At 45.7% G+C, this 17,569-nt stretch overlaps 2 protein-coding genes across 2 annotated transcripts in view; both read left to right on the forward strand.

Moving 5' to 3' along the window:
• SLC5A5 (solute carrier family 5 member 5) overlaps positions 1-17,569 on the forward strand; it is a 219,473-nt gene that overhangs the window by 71,890 nt on the left and 130,014 nt on the right. The window lies entirely within an intron of this gene.
• The window catches only part of LOC309523214 (cathepsin L2-like), a 48,789-nt gene continuing 38,106 nt past the window's right edge, over positions 6,887-17,569 (forward strand). Inside the window, exon 1 of the mRNA XM_082207015.1 lies at positions 6,887-6,991. The gene's annotated coding sequence lies outside the window, so the exon portion shown is untranslated. The remainder of the gene's footprint in view (positions 6,992-17,569) is intronic.

A 17,569-nucleotide genomic window follows, 5' to 3' on the forward strand; every position in this document is an offset into this window, starting at 1 on the left:
TGAGTATTTCACAAAGAATAAGTGTCATTGGGCAAAGGAGTTGGTTGGACATTGTGTCAATTGACTCTTTGGCCGAGAACATGGCAGTGTGGTGACTCCGAGGAATTTGTGAGGACAAGCAAGCTATGGATTAATAACTTATGCCCTGCTATGAAGGTGTTTTGAAAGCAAAAGGAATAATAATAATAATTTTATTATTTATATCCCACCCATCTGACTGTAATATGCAGCAGCCACGCTGGGCAACTTACAGTATATATAAAAACATCAAACATTTAAAAAATTTCCCGATACAGGGCTGCCTTCAGATGTCTTTTAAAAATCAGGTTGCTTACCTCCTTGACATCTGGTGGGAAGGTGTTCCACAGGGCGGAGCCACCACTGAGAAGGCCCTCTGCCTGGTTCCCTGTACCTTAAAAATGTAACTGTCTAATTGGCATTATTGGGAGAAAACAAGGTGAGATAGGCAAATAAAAATATTAAACTGAACAGCTAGTGGTAAAGCATGTCTGTTAATGATTGTCAGTCAAATCCCATCAGCAATGTGTTTCTCCCTTGAGCCCAAGAGAAGGACCAAGTTTGTAGCCTGGGAGTAATTTTGGACTCGCAGCTGTCCATGGAGGCACAGGCCAATTCTGTTTCCAGGGCGGCTGTCTCCCAGCTCCATCTGAGACCCGCCCTGCCTATGAATTGTCTTGCCAGAGTGGTGCATGCTCTGCTTAGGTGCCTGTAACATCATAGTGAGGGAACTGCCAGAAGGCCCTCGGAGCTGGACCTCAGTGTCCAGACTGGACAATGGGGGTGGAGATGCCCCTTCGGGTATACTGGGCCGAGAGCATTTAGGGGTTTAAAGGTCAACACCAGCAATTTGAATTGAGCTCAGAAATGTACTGGGAGCCAGTGAAGATCCTTTAGGACTGGGGTTATATGGTCCCAGTCTCCAGTCTGGCAGCTGCATTCTGGATTAGTTGTTATTTCCGAGTCACCTTCCAAGGTAGCATCTTCGCTAAATTATTCAGTGCCAGATATCATCTATAAATAATTTTCACATAATTTTCTTTCAAAGTATAACATGCTATGAATTTCAGATCAGTTTTCCACAATTTATCCCGTAAGCTGAATTCAGTGTTATGTCCTACATCCCTTGCCCCGAGTAGCATCTAAATCACAAAACTTGTTTGAGCTTAGATTGACACCCACCTCTAGCCATCGAGTTGACCACAGAAATTCTTCCTTTTGCTGTTTCATCTGCTTGTATTTAGACAATTGTTGTGTGGCGAGCTCCACCCCCCCCCCGCCATGAAAATAAAGACACATGACACAATTATTAAGGTTAATGGGCTAAATAAGGCAACAGCTTCATTAGTTACAGGTGATGAGCGGTATTGGCTTAGGCATTGGTCCTAACAGACTGTATCTGACTTCAGCCCGTCTGCTTGAAGTCCGGGAAGGGTTAACCACCAGTAGGGGGAGTCCTGCTGATGCACATCAACTAGGAAATGCCCCAGGGTCACCCATTGGGGGCGTGCCTTAGGCGCTCACCTCCATTGGCTTCGGACAGGGCCACGCCCCCCCCAGAATCCTTTATCAGACTACCCTTCAATATGTGGGGCAGGTGATGGCGCTTCCTCCCCTCTTCCATCTACAAAACTATATGAATGCCTAACCGCCAATACCCAGAAAGTTCTGACGATTTACTACGAGGTGGGCGAAAACCAAGTGGTTGGTGCCAATTTGCCAAGTGCAAAAATTCCTACCAGGCCGCTCAACGGCGACCAACTGAGGTCCATAGCAAGGTCAAGGAACAAAAACCTTATAGAGTGGGAGGGTGGGAAACAGGAACAGCTGGCAGGCGGGGAAAGAGGGAGATCCTGCCTTAAGTATGTCAGGCCACGCCCCCAGAGCCAGCCGATTGGGGATGACGTGGCTGGAAATTCCCCCAATCGCTCCAGCCGCCGCGCACGTGGTGGGGCCGTGAAGCCCACAACTCCACCTCCTTCTAGGGCGGAAGTGGCTTTAGAGAAGGCAAATGTTGGAAAACAAGCAAGGCAATAAGGACATGTCCATGCAAGGACAAAGACCCCTTTCTACCAATAGGGGCACAGCAGAGACTGCAGGGGAGGGCGAGGGAGAAGAAGACACATCAAGAAAGCAGATGACGGTATCACCTGGTGTACTTTGTCTAGCCTTGGGAGATGACTCCCCTGGACTATTCAAACTAGCCTGAATAAACCTGTGTTTTCCCACTCGCTTGCTGTCCTGTGTGGCTGGAGAAATGGACTCGTTGGGCCTTTGTTGCTGCAGGGCTCTTCTTTGGTCCTTGTGAGCAAAGTTCAAGCCAAACTCCCCCTCCCAAACTCACACATTGACTTATGTCAAACTCTGGATGTTTAACACAGGCATGTTTATCTCCAGCTCTGCAGCTGATGCTTGAGCCATTCAAGACTCCAAAAAGTTCCAGAGGTGAAATTTTATCCATGTATAATCATCTAAATCATAGTGATTTCTTCTTTTAAAGCTCAAGAGATATTTCTGCAGGTGGCGTAAGCCTCGGAAGCAACAACAACATGACAATATTAATTGCACTGTGACAGGAGAGGGGAAAGCTGGTGCAGAGAACATTTTCTGTGTCGGAGACACACAGAGTCAAGATTTAGAGCTTAGAGATATAGTGCTTAATACTTCTGAAGCCAGATCTGAGCTTCACCCTGATCACGAAAGTCTCTGTCACTTGGGTCTCACCAGAGTTTTCTCTTCTTCTGCTTCCCTGGTCCAGGAAGTAAGAGGAGCTACTGACAATACAGTTGTAGGAAGGAGAGTCAGAATGAGACCCCTGCTCCTCCTCCTCCTCCTGCTTTGAATGATGCCCCATGGAGTCTGTGGGAACCAGAAGGCAAAGTGTCCTTTGAATCTGGTCAGGGATGAAACAGATGCTCGCAATTACTACAGGCCTGGAGACTTTCTCATCAGTGGGATCGTATCTTCAAAACTTTACCTAAAACAAGCTGCTGTATTGAGGTGTTTGGTGTTTCACCTCCCTCCATAAAACTGGCTCCTCGCTAACTGTTTTTGAGCCCCTTTGAAGAAGCCAGAGACCAATGCAGCAACTTCCAAGTACAGTGGTAACTCGGGCTACAGACGGTTCAGGTTACAGATGCCTCAGGTTACAGACTCGGCTAACCCAGAAATAGTACCTTGAGTTAATAACTTTGCTTCAGGATGAGAACAGAAATTGCGTGGCGGCGGTAGTGGGAGGCCCCATTAGCTAAAGTGGTGCTTCAGGTTAAGAACAGTTTCAGGTTAAGAATGGACCTCCAGAACAAATTAAGTTCTTAACCCGGGATATCACTGTATTAGGAAGGATTGTAAGCAGAGGAGGCTGAATGTTGGAAGATTCAGGGCAGGTGAACGAAACTCCTTCTTCACAAAGTGCATAGTCAAACTATGGAACTCACGGTCACAGGAGGCAGTAGGATTTAGGCAAATTCATGGAAAGGAGGCGAATGTCCTGGGTCCTCAAACGCTCTGCGCTTCAATCAGGAGAAAGCTGTGCTTGCAGAGCTCAGGCGATATTGGATTTTGGCAAGCCCACTCGCCACGATGAGGTGATGATCCAGCGAGTGAGTCCAAACTCTTTATCGGGTTCCAGCAGGAGGAAGAACTTTTCCAGAGGGAAGTGTGGGAGAAGAATCTACAGATGATTAAAGAGCACAACTTGGAGGCTTCCCAGGGGATGCACACCTATGAGCTGGGCATGAATCACCTTGGTGACTTGGTAAGTGGTCCATACATTGGGCAGACTTAGAATCATAGAATCATAGAGTTGGAAGAGACCACAAGGGCCATCGAGTCCAACCACCTGCCAAGCAGGAAACACCATCAGAGCACTCCTGACATATGGTTGTCAAGCCTCTGCTTAAAGACCTCCAAAGTAGGAGACTCCACCACACTCCTTGGCAGCAAATTCCACTGTCAAACAGCTCTTACTGTCAGGAAGTTCTTCCTAATGTTTAGGTGGAATCTTCTTTCTTGTAGTTTGGATCCATTGCTCCGTGTCCGCTTCTCTGGAGCAGCAGAAAACAACCTTTCTCCCTCCTCTATGTGACATCCTTTTATATATTTGAACATGGCTATCATATCACCCCTTAACCTCCTCTTCTCCAGGCTAAACATGCCGAGCTCCCTTAGCCGTTCCTCATAAGGCAACGTTTCCAGGCCTTTGACCATTTGGTTGCCCTCCTCTGGACACGTTCCAGTTTGTCAGTGTCCTTCTTGAATTGTGGTGCCCAGAACTGGACACAGTACTCCAGGTGAGGTCTGACCAGAGCAGAATACAGTGGCACTATTACTTCCCTTGATCTAGATGCTATACTCCTATTGATGAGGCCCAGAATTGCATTGGCTTTTTAAGCTGCCGCGTCACACTGTTGGCTCATGTCAAGTTTGTGGTCAACCAAGACTCCCAGATCCTCTTCACACGTACTGCTCTCAAGCCAGGTGTCACCCATCTTGTATTTGTGCCTCTCATTTTTTTTGCCCAAATGCAATACTTTACATTTCTCCCTGTTAAAATTCATCTTGTTTGTTTTGGCCCAGTTCTCTAATCTGTCAAGGTCGTTTTGAAGTGTGATCCTGTCCTCTGGGGTGTTAGCCACCCCTCCCAGTTTGGTGTCATCTGCAAATTTGATCAGGATGCCCTTGAGTCCATCATCCAAGTCGTTGATAAAGATGTTGAATAAGACCGGGCCCAAGACAGAACCCTGTGGCACCCCACTAGTCACTCTTCTCCAGGATGAAGAGGAACCATTGATGAGCACCCTTTGGGTTCGGTCAGTCAGCCAGTTACAAATCCACTGAGTGGTAGCATAGTCAAGACCGCATTTTACCAGCTTCTTTACAAGAATATCATGGGGCACCTTGTCAAATGCCTTACTGAAATCAAGGTAGGCTATATCCACTGAGTTCCCTTCATCTACCAGGCTTGTAATTCTGTCAAAAAACGAGATCAGGTTAGTCTGACATGACTTATTTTTCAGAAATCCATGCTGACTATTGGTGATCACAGCATTCCTTTCTAGGTGCTCACAGACTGTTTGCTTAATGATCTGCTCCAGAATCTTCCCTGGTATTGATGTCAGACTGACTGGGCGGTAATTATTTGGGTCCTCTCTTTTCCCCTTTTTGAAAAGAGGGACAACATTTGCCCTCCTCCAGTCTGCCGGGACTTCGCCTGTTCTCCAGGAATTCTCAAAGATGACTGCCAGTGGTTCTGAGATCACATCTGCCAGTTCTTTTAATACTCTTGGATGCAGTTCATCTGGCCCTGGAGACTTTTCTGCATTCATTCCAGATGGGTTGTTTATTGCTGTGGTCAAGCTCCTCCTTGGGGAAGGACGACAGCATCCACCTTCCATGCATAGAATCATAGAGTTGTAGAGGCGCAAGAGACCCCCTGGGTCATCTATTCCAACCCCCTGCAATGCAGAAATCTCAACCAGTGCATCCATGGCAGATGGCCACCCAACCTCTGCTTAAAATCCTCCAAGGAAGGAGAGTCCACTGCCTCCCAAGGGAGACCGTTCCACTGTCAAAAAGCTCTTCCTGTCTTCTTGACCTTCTTCCTGAGTGTCAGGGAACTGCCATCAGAGGGAAGAGGAGAGGAAAGTCACTCCAGTGGGCAGGGGAGGGAACTAGCAAGGAGAGAGAGAGAGAGCTTCCACGGGGGAAAGAAATCCAGGGGACACCAGGGAGAAAGGGAAAGCCGAGAGCAAGGCGGAGGGGAGGCTCATAGACTCTTCCAGTGAAATCAGCGGAGAGAGCACAGGACCTCCGCTTGGCACGCCCACGCTGCGCAGAAGGCTTCCACGCAGGGAATCTAGGCGGAGACTTGGAGTCAAACAACTCCTATGTTGGCGCAAATTTAGGTCCCGCCCACTGACGGATTCTGCCAGTGACTAAGACAGTCGCGTTTCAAGGGCTGTCAACCGGGGAAAGTTTTAGCTACACGGTTAGCTTGGAGCAGTTTGCAGTTTACGCACAAGCAACCCCAATTCCCATTACACTGAGGTTTAGCCCGAATCTCCTTTCTCGTAATTTGAAGCCGTTGGTTTGAGCAGGAGAAAACAAGCTTGCTCCACCTTCCATGTGACAGCCCTTAAGATATTGGAAGCTGGCGCTCATATCTCTTCTCAGTCTCCTCTTTTTCAGGCTAAACATACCCAAGCTCCTTCAACTGTTCCTCATCAGGCTTGGTTTCCAGACCCTTGATCACCTTGATTGCCCTCGTCTGCACACCTTCCAGCTTGTCAACATCCTTCTTAGATTGTGGTGCCCAGAACTGGACACAGGAACTCCATGTGTGGTCTGAGCAAGACACAATAGAGTGGCACTTTTCACTAGACTTCTGTTGATGCAGCCTAAAACAGCCTTCGCTTTCTTCACTGCTGCCTCGCACGGTGGGCTCACGCTAAGCTGGTGGTCCACTACGTCTCCTAGGCTTGTAGTCTTTCTTTGTGTAAGCATAGGCACAATCTGACGGGCAGCATAAATTAACAATGCAGAGTTTTAAAGAATAAGAGCTTTACTGCGTTAAAATCAACTTCTTCCTAAACAACATGCTTCCAAACAGTCTGACTGAGATTCCATACTGCTCAGAACTGAGGCGACTGACTGACTGACATCTTACAGAGAACACAAAAGTGAAACTGGCTGCCAAGTCACATGACAGGGGGACTCCCCAGTTGGCAGTCAGGCCTGGAGAACCTGACTCGGCCCCAATGCCTGGGCAGGCCCAGCCCTTCCCCGCCTGCCTTGCTCCTTCGGCTCTCAGGACCCCATTACTTTCAGGAGCTGAGGGCCTCATCACACCTAAATCCAGCCCTGCGTCGGACGTTTGGCTTCCGATGATCATTCACAAACGGGAACACTCACTTCGGGGTTTGTGGCGCTTGGGAGCCAAAACGTTCGAGTCGCAAGGCTTTTGAGATCCAAGGTAGAACTGTATGTTCTTTTAAAGTTGTTTTTTTAATGCTTTCAGCTTTAGGTTTGTCTTTGCTGAATGCAATTGTCTTAAATAGATGCTGTGAGCTATCTTGAGCGGTTGTGGAAAGATTTTGAGTATTTCAAATAAACAAATGGCAGTGAGTGAAGCCATCAGCAGGATCAGTTCTCAGACCAAAAGACTCTGCAATACTCCCAATTTTTTTTCAGGATAATATTTGCCAGTGCTGAGCCTTCAAATCTGCTCTCATGTTGCAGTGCAATGAAATGTATTTTTAACAAATTCTATGCAGGAAAACCCCCAATAGTGAGCCCACCCACTCCAACCATCTGGAACGAAGGACCTGGGTTTTCAGAACAGAGGATAGGACTTCCGGTCTGGATTTCACTTCCGCTCCTTTCCTTTTTTTTCTTGTTGTGTAGCACCCTGCTTGTGGTTAACGCTTAGCTGGAATGAAATATTCAACGCAGCAATAGAGAAATTAAAATAATTATTTATTTGTCAGACAAATAAATGAGAGGCACAGTGGTATATGGTTACCAAGCTCTGGCCTGGCCTCCTGCCATTATGGCCAGCACTTATATTCCCTTAATCCAGCCCCCTTTGCTCCTCCTGTGGCTGCCTCTGTCCAATCAGCCTGGTTGAAATTCCTATTGGCTGATTGCTAGAACCAATCACAAAAAGATACACCCATATCCTCCTGTCCTTATATGGAACACAAAGAGCTATATATTGTTACATCTATAAATGACAAATAAGTAGTAATATATCTTACATGTGTCTCAACAAGGCATCTTAATTACCAGCTCACCTCTTGCCCTCCTTGCCCTATTGCCTTCTAAAACAAATGGTTAATCTTAAATTTTTATCTTAAACATATGTCAAGGATCTTGAGTTTCACATCAACATTGAAAGATCTCCTTCATTTGAAGGTTTCTAAACAAATGTTTGACAACTAATAAATCAGGACTGCTCAGGACGGCGTCTCTTGTCTAGCAAGGGGGGCAAGACTGGTGGCTGACTTAATTTCAAAATACAACTCTTAGAACTATATGAAATCTAGCATTTCTTAAATCCTTTGCATAATTACATTTAAGACAATATATTTAATACATAACATAGGTAGCCTTTTAAAAGGAATAAGGCCTTTGTAAAGTAAAAAGGAACTCAGTAAAAAAACAGCTTCAAAAGAAGCCTCTCCAGTTTACAACCCCTCCTTCAGCCAGCTGCTTTTCCCATTAGACAAAAAGACTTGCTAGCTAGATGCTTCCCCATTTGGTCTTGGCCTTTTAACCTTAGAAAGAAGATCTGGGTCATTTACTGGGAGGCACATTGATATTATTTTACTATTTACCAACTATTAATTATGTTTATCTCTGCCTTTTTTATCTTCTGTAACATGTAGGGTCAGTGTCCTGTAATTTCAGCTTTTACGACTTTGAGAATTGTTTTCTGCTATAAATCAAGGGGCCCCTTGTCTAGGAAAAACATTGCCAGTGTTTTCTTAAGCAGCTGGTCTGCCTGGCATGTAACTTTTGAAAATCTTTAAGCTCTCTTTAATATACAAGCCCTGATCAAACATTAATAAAATGCAGGCTTATGCCTGATGCCTCATTCCCCCCTTTCAAGCTCAAGGACCTTCATCCCAAGTGTCCTTGATAGCTTGACCTTCATCATGTTCCTGAGGTAAAGCTCTGTATAGGGCCATGATATGAGGTAGAGTTTCATTTGAAACCATCTTGCTAATTGTACTTCTAAAACATGAAATGATACATGGCATCATACATAAAACCATTACCACTACTGTCAAGAAAAACAAGCAAGACAATAGTATCCCTTTGAGTCCTGTGACATTAGGTAACCAATTGGTGAGCCATCCCATATCCCATCCTTCCCATGTTTGTACTGGGACATGTGCTATATTCTCCATCTTTGTGGCCAACACACGGATTGCCTCACCATTATCTGAAATGTTAAAGCAACAGGCATTCCCTGTCAAGTTCAAGACTCCACATAGGCCTCCCTGCTTGGCAAGTACATAATCCATTCCCATTTTCAGCTGCAAAATGGCGGCTCTACTTTCATCCAACTGTTGTGCAATAAGTCTCAAACTCTGGGCCGTTGCATTGGTTACAAGTTCCACTACTGCTTGCAATCGAATTATTCTGTTTAGATTATAAATAGGATCCCGTGCCCCTTGTATGAGCTCACCAGGATTCCAGGAGGCAGGATCATAATAGGCTATAATGCGCTCTGGTGGCCAATCATCAGTACCGCTCCAACTTTGGGTACTTCCTCCTGCTATACGAGAAATATCAGCGTTTCTTCGTGTTCGCTTGGCCAAATTAGTGGGCATAATCCACATTGGTGGTAATACCCATCCCAGGAAACAAGTCCCACTCCATTTGGAGGGGAGTTTCTTGTATGCCCATTCTCCACATATCCACCACAACCATCTGGTCTGAGGTTTTTGGTATGTGGAGTACAGAAGGCGAAATAGCAAAAGAGGTAGAGAGTTCACAGTGCAGTATGTTAGATTGCCTTTTTCTGTCACAGTTATGTTCCATACCACTTTCCATGCATGAATAAAAGGAGGTGCACAGGGCAAGGCATTCCGAATTCGATAGGTAGTACCGTGTGCCCAGGTATTCTTAATATTATCCCAAGTATAGCGACAATGAGAAGAGCCTATCATGGTAGAATCAGCTGCATCTGATGATTTATGTACACAGAATTCCCCTTGTACAGGTATAACTCGTATTGGTTTAGTTGAGTTCCATCCGGGGAAATTCTGTATTTCTGTTTGTTGTGGTATTTCGCTTACCATACCAATGGCATCTAATGGTATCGGTAATAAGGGCATACCTCCCTCTGAATCATCTGGCCCAAGAGAGCAAACAAGGCAATTGGTCCTATTTGCAACATTGGCTACCATCTCAGCTAAACCTACCCACATATTGTGGTCATGGCGGAATCCATATTTAGTCAATTTGGTCAGATTCAAGGACCCTTCCCCTTTCCAAGGGATCAGGATTAATAATAAAATCATGTTGATGTCTAGCATATGCATTCCTTCCACAAAAGATTACCTTATTGTGATAGCAGATAAATATTAGTCCCAATATAATTCCCCCAGTGACAGAAATGGGGAACCACCAAGACCAAAACATATATCCCGAGGATCCCCAATGAGTAATATCTCTGATAATTGTTCCACAAGGGGGGGGCAGTCAATTAATTGTATAAGAGAATCTTTCCTTTCACAATCGCTGGTTCTGATGCTCCTCAAGCTTCAGGCGTGCGCAGGTCAGCCAGCTTCCAGGTTGTGGCTGCAGCAGGCCGGTCGTCTAATGTTGCCCGTGACCTAGCCCGTTCCCGGTAGGGCTAGATACAGGGGTTTTTGGAGAGAGTCAGTTTAAGAGGATTAGAGGGGTCACCTTTGCACGTCCAACTGCCTTCGGACTTCTTCAAACGGGAGTGATGAATCCAGGGGGTCACCTCAGCTACCTTCACCGCTGTTGGAGTAGAGAGCAAGACGGTGTAAGGTCCACGCCACTTAGGTGCAAGTGGATCACGTTTCCACTCTTTCACCCATACGCTATCGCCAGCCTGGAACTGATGAATCGGCTCGGCAATGCTGCACGGCGTGCGCTCGAGGGCCCACCTGTTAAGAGAAACAAAAACACGGGAGAGAGATTGCACTTGTTCCTGTGTCACATGGTCTCCTATTTGTTTGAGGTCAGCTGGAATATCCTGAACAAAGGAGGGCGGTCTCCCATACAGGAGCTCAAAAGGTGACAACTTAAGTCTTTTTGTGGGTGCACACCGAACACGAAACAGTGTTATGGGTAACACATCTACCCATCCCAATCCCGTTTCCTGGGTTAATTTTGCCAATTGGGTTTTCAAAGTCCGATTCATTCTTTCAGTTTTCCCTGAACTCTGAGGCCTATAGGCTGCATGCAGTCTCCATTTCACTTGTAGGACTCGACATACTTCTTGTACTACTTGATCAATGAACGCTGGCCCATTGTCACTTCCAATGCATCTAGGTAACCCAAATCTCGGGATCAATTCAGTGAGGAGTCTCTTAGTTACCTCTCGTGCCTTTTCAGTTCGGGTGGGAAAAGCTTCAACCCATCCGGTAAGAGTATCTACAAACACAAGGAGGTACTTGAATCCCTTAGAAGGGACCAGCTCTGTGAAGTCCACAATTAGGCTTTCCATGGGGACATATCCCACATGTTGGATTCCAGGAGGTTGTACCGGTCCCTGCCTGGGATTGTTTTTAGCACAAAGAACACATTTCTGTGAAATGCAAGTTGCTAATTGTGATAGATTAATAATATACAACTTCCGACTGAGACTCTCTCTGGTTGCAGTACCGCCAAGGTGAGTAGATTCATGATAATTTCTTACAATTGTGCCTGCTAGATGATGAGGTACATAAATCCTATTGTCTGGCAGGATCATCCAACCGTCCTTCACAACCGCTCCTTCCTGTTCAGCCCACTTCCTCTCTTCTGGGGTATAGTGAGGTTTAACTTCTTCTGGAACTACCTCTGGTATGAGGGCTGCTATAAATCCTCCCACAGGCTTTTGGGCTGCCTCTCGGGCTGCTTTGTCAGCAGCATGATTTCCTCTGGTTATTGGATCCCTTCCTCGTCCATGACCTTTGCAGTGCATTACAGCAATCTGTTCTGGAGCCCATACTGCTTCTAACAGGATTTCTACTTCAGGTCCATATTTCAAGGCCTTCCCGTGGGCTCCTATTAGACCTCTTTCTTTCCATAGAGCACCATGTGCATGCAGGGTTAAGAAGGCATATTTAGAATCAGTATAGATGTTTGCCTTACATCCGGCTGCCAATTGCAGAGCTCTAGTTAAACCTATAAGTTCAGCTTTTTGTGCTGAGGTGCCAGCAGGCAAAGCTTCAGCTTCCACAACTTCCTCATTGGTGACCACAGCATATCCTGCTCGTCTGGCACCTTCATGCAGGTAACTGCTACCATCAGTATAATATACAACATCTGGATTTTTCAATGGTTCATCTTTCAGATCGGGTCTACTGGAATAAACTTCATCCATTATTTGGAGACAATCATGTGATTCTTCATCATCTACCATTGGTAGGGGCAGCAAAGTCGCTGGATTGAGCATATTCACTACTCGTAGATGAATCCTGGGGTTTTCACACAATAGGCCTTGGTACCTAGCCATCCTTGGGTTCGTTAGCCAATAACTACCCTTATATTCCATGAGTGTCAGAACAGCATGAGGTACATTCACGTACATCGTCTGGCCGAAGGTAAATTTATCAGCTTCTTTGACAAGGCTTGCAGTGGCCGCTACTGCCCTTAGGCATGGAGGCCATCCTTTTGCTACTGAGTCCAATTGTTTTGACAAATAAGCTACTGGACGGTTCCAACTTCCTAATCTCTGGGTCAGGACTGCCGCTGCAATCCCATTCTGTTCATGTACATACAGCTGAAAGGGTTTTTCCGAATTAGGCAATCCAAGGGCTGGGGCCTCCATAAGTCGTTGTTTGATAACTAAAAAAGCTTGTTGCTGCTCAGGTCCCCATACGAATGGGTCCTTTTCTGCACCTCGAGTGCTTTCATGTAAGGGCTTGGCCAAACTGCTGAAATCAGGTATCCATAGTCTACAAAACCCTGCTGTTCCCAGGAATCCTCTAAGTTGTTTCCTTGTGGTAGGTTCCTTGATAAGGCAAATAGCTTCTTTCCTCTCTGGTCTCAATGCTCGTTGTTGGTGTGAGATGTCAAAGCCCAAATATTTGACCTTTTCTAAACATAACTGTGCCTTTTTCTGGGAAACTCGATAGCCAGCTTGCCAGAGCAAGTGGAGCAGTTCCTCTGTACCTTCTTTACAGGTATCAAAATCCTTTGCTGCTAGTATAAGGTCATCTACATATTGCAGAACCACCTTTTCTCCAGGTATTGAGGGGTAACTTGTTAGATCCTTCGCCAAGGCAGTGCCAAATAAAGTTGGGGAATTTTTGAATCCCTGGGGCAATCTTGTCCAGGTTAGCTGGCCTTTTGTTCCTGTCAAAGGGTCTTCCCACTGGAAGGCAAATATAGGTTGGCTCTGTGGTGCCAGCCGGCAACAGAAGAATGCATCTTTCAAGTCCAATACAGTAAAAAATGTTGCTTCTGGTGGGATCAAACTCAGCAAGGTGTATGGGTTTGGTACATTTGGGTGCAAGGTCTCGATAGCCTGGTTTACGAGCCTCAAGTCCTGCACTGGCCTGTATTCATCTGTCCCAGGTTTTCGAACAGGCAAAAGGGGTGTGTTCCATTCTGATTGGCAGGGTTTAAGCAGACCATATTTTAATAGGCGGTCCAAATGTTTCTGGATGCCCTCTGCTGCTCGCCGGGGTAAAGGATATTGCTTTACAGATACAGGGGTAGCCATAGGTTTTAAGGTTACTACAATTGGAGCTATATTCTTGGCCATTCCTGGTGGGCTATTTTCGGCCCATACTCCTGGTGGCACCTGTAGGGTTCGGAGGAGCTTGTTTAACTCTGTTTCCAATGTGGGTTGGACTTGCAGGGCTGACATTAGGCGCCATGATTGTTCCTTAGGTACTGAGAGGGAAATTATTCCTGCTGCCTTTGATGGCAGTTTCATTTCTGGACCTCGAGGAGTGAAGGTGATTTGGGCCTGCAATTTGGACAGCATATCTCTACCTAAGAGAGGTATTGGACACTCAGGTATATACAAAAACTGATGGGTTAAACGATGTCCCCCAATCTGGCATTCCAAAGGTTGGAGGAAAGACCTCTTAGCTGACTGACCAGTGGCACTTTTAATGACTACACTTTTGGATGCCTTTTTCTGCAATAGTTCTGGGAGTACTGAGTATTCAGCCCCAGTATCAATCATAAAGTCTATTAAATGGCTTCCTAATTGAATCGTGACCGTGGGCTCCTGGAAGCCTAACTTTATGGAGTCCGGTCGTTCCTAGTCTTGGGTAAAATCCTCCTCTGCCAGTCCAATGAAATTGTCTCTACTCTGTCTTTGTCCAGGTCTCTGATATCTTCCATTTCGGATCATTCCCCGTCCCCGTCCCTGGTTTCTTGGGCCGGAGCCTGGGCCTGGGCCTGGGCGTACTTCTTCCAACCTCAGGGGTTCAGGACACTCCCGCTTCCAATGACCCTCCTTCTTGCAATTCGCACATTGATTCCTTCCCAGTGGTGGATTCCTTCCCCGCCCTCTTCCTCCATTTAAGGGGCGGTAGTCTTGCTTCACTGCTGTGGCCAGCATTACCATCTTTTCCTTCTGCCACTTCTTCTTCTCTTGCTTCTCAGCCTCATCCCTATTCCGATAAACTCGGCGTGCAATGGCCATAATTTGGCTCATCAGCATCCCTTCCCATCCTTCTGATTTCTGAATTTTCTTACGAATGTCGGAAGCGCACTGGGCCACAAATGTAGCAGTAATCATTCTGCTGTTTTCAGGGGCTTCAGGGTCAAAAGGAGTCCATATACGATAGGCTTCCTGCAGCCTCTCTAAAAAGTCTCCTGGACTCTCATTTGATTTCTGTTCTACTTCTGAGACTTTAGACATATTAGTGGGCTTCTGGCATGCCCTGCGAATACCTTGCACAAGCGTCTGGCGGTAGGTGGTAAGCCTGGCCAGATGAATTGCATTGTTTGGATCCCAATTAGGATCTTCCAAGGGAAAGTTGTCTTGGAGATGACGGTCAATATTAAAAACATTTCCCACTCTGGCCTGCTCACGCAAATATATCTGTGCCTTTTCAATTATGTCTCTCCTTTCCTCAGTGGTGAACAGAGTATTCAGGAGCTGGCGGCAATCTGTCCAAGTAGGACTATGAGTATTTATTATTGAAGTCACCAAGTCCATCATAGCCTGAGGTTTTTCTGCAAAAGATGGGGTGTGTGTTTTCCAATTCATCAGATCCGTAGTTGTGAATGGAATGTACTGGAGGGTCGAAGTTCGAGGTGGCCGTGGTCCGGGTTGCCTGTTAACCAGCACAGGCTCCTCAAGTGCATCAAATACTCTTCTGAGAGGGGCTAGTACGTGATCTTTCTCTTCGCTTTGCTCTAGGGGCCTCAAATCATAGGGGATGGTATTTGTCCCAAGGCGTTCTTTTAGCAGCCTTATACGCCTGGCTGTATTGCTTGCTGACCGATTAAGGTCTCCCTGTAACTTCTGTAATAATTCTCTAGGACTTGGATGTACAGGAGTTTGGGGTAAGCAATCAGTTATTCCACTAAAAGAGACTGTAGATGGAGTTCTACTGGGACTCACAGGTGGAATAACCACTTCTGCTTGGGCTTTATTATAGGCCTCCAATGCCTCCTGAAGATATTTATCATAATCTATCAAGGAATCAAGTTCTGTGACTCCAGCCCCATTATTCATTCCACTTTCTTGCCTTGGGGTTACAACTGGTGGAGTGTTTGGATTAGGCTCCCTTCGATGTGGAGCATAGGGTGGAGGTGGAAGCAGCTCTTCCTCTGGTCCCTCAAAAATGGGTTTGAGTTTATTTGGCAAGATTCCTTTCCTAGCTTCGGCTTTTACAGCCAATAATTTGCATCGTTGGACTTTGCATTCCCTTATCCATGGAGGATTTTTTATTTAATGTGCTCAGCCAAGAATCTATATATGAAAATTGTTCTGGGCACCCTCCAGTTTCTTTGGCGATGTTAGACCAAAGTTTGCTTACTAAATTTATATCAAAGGTTCCTTGAGATGGCCATTCAGTATTTTGCTTCGGCCACTCTAATTCACATAACGTTCTCAGGCGCTCTGGCGTCATTTTGACTCCATATGCCCCTGAGAAGGCTTTCTTAAAATTATTTAACATGCATTCAAGAGGTGTATTTCCCCCCTTTGAACCCCCAACTCCCATTGTATGGCCCTGTGAAGTATCCACTCAGTCACTCACACACACGCTTCGTGGGTTTCCTTGCCTGGTGAAGTCGCCTTACCAGGAACCGAAGTACTGCCCACTCCACACTCAGGTCAGCTACAGATTGCTCTGTACTTTCTCACACATACAATGCGCTAGATACTTCACCACACGCTACCTCCCATTCTTCCCTTTTCCCCCACCAGACCACCATCTGATATACCCAACCACCTAGCGTACTCAGTTCCCACTTACTGAGACGCAGAAGTTTGATCAAGACTTCTCTTCCTCCCAATTAATTGGAGGGCCAAAAATCCCTTTGTGCACTTACCCTTGGTTGGTTCCGTTTCCCCCCGGTCCGTCGCCGCCAGTGAGCAGGGTATCAGACAGATGAGACTTCTGCGTTCCCCTGGAAAAAAACTTTCCAGTGCGCGCTGGGTAGGCAGTGAGTGGTCCTCTCTCTTGTACCCTGCCCAGTAGGGCGAAGGGGCTGCGTTCCAGCAGACCACTTATCCGAGTCGCAGGCACCATAAAATGTAGCACCCTGCTTGTGGTTAACGCTTAGCTGGAATGAAATATTCAACGCAGCAATAGAGAAATTAAAATAATTATTTATTTGTCAGACAAATAAATGAGAGGCACAGTGGTATATGGTTACCAAGCTCTGGCCTGGCCTCCTGCCATTATGGCCAGCACTTATATTCCCTTAATCCAGCCCCCTTTGCTCCTCCTGTGGCTGCCTCTGTCCAATCAGCCTGGTTGAAATTCCTATTGGCTGATTGCTAGAACCAATCACAAAAAGATACACCCATATCCTCCTGTCCTTATATGGAACACAAAGAGCTATATATTGTTACATCTATAAATGACAAATAAGTAGTAATATATCTTACATGTGTCTCAACAAGGCATCTTAATTACCAGCTCACCTCTTGCCCTCCTTGCCCTATTGCCTTCTAAAACAAATGGTTAATCTTAAATTTTTATCTTAAACATATGTCAAGGATCTTGAGTTTCACATCAACATTGAAAGATCTCCTTCATTTGAAGGTTTCTAAACAAATGTTTGACAACTAATAAATCAGGACTGCTCAGGACGGCGTCTCTTGTCTAGCAAGGGGGGCAAGACTGGTGGCTGACTTAATTTCAAAATACAACTCTTAGAACTATATGAAATCTAGCATTTCTTAAATCCTTTGCATAATTACATTTAAGACAATATATTTAATACATAACATAGGTAGCCTTTTAAAAGGAATAAGGCCTTTGTAAAGTAAAAAGGAACTCAGTAAAAAAACAGCTTCAAAAGAAGCCTCTCCAGTTTACAACCCCTCCTTCAGCCAGCTGCTTTTCCCATTAGACAAAAAGACTTGCCAGCTAGATGCTTCCCCATTTGGTCTTGGCCTTTTAACCTTAGAAAGAAGATCTGGGTCATTTACTGGGAGGCACATTGATATTATTTTACTATTTACCAACTATTAATTATGTTTATCTCTGCCTTTTTTATCTTCTGTAACATGTAGGGTCAGTGTCCTGTAATTTCAGCTTTTACGACTTTCAGAATTGTTTTCTGCTATAAATCAAGGGGCCCCTTGTCTAGGAAAAACATTGCCAGTGTTTTCTTAAGCAGCTGGTCTGCCTGGCATGTAACTTTTGAAAATCTTTAAGCT

Source organism: Podarcis vaucheri, assembly GCF_965113315.1.
Source record: "Podarcis vaucheri genome assembly, chromosome: 18".
NCBI classification, from domain to species: domain Eukaryota; kingdom Metazoa; phylum Chordata; class Lepidosauria; order Squamata; family Lacertidae; genus Podarcis; species Podarcis vaucheri.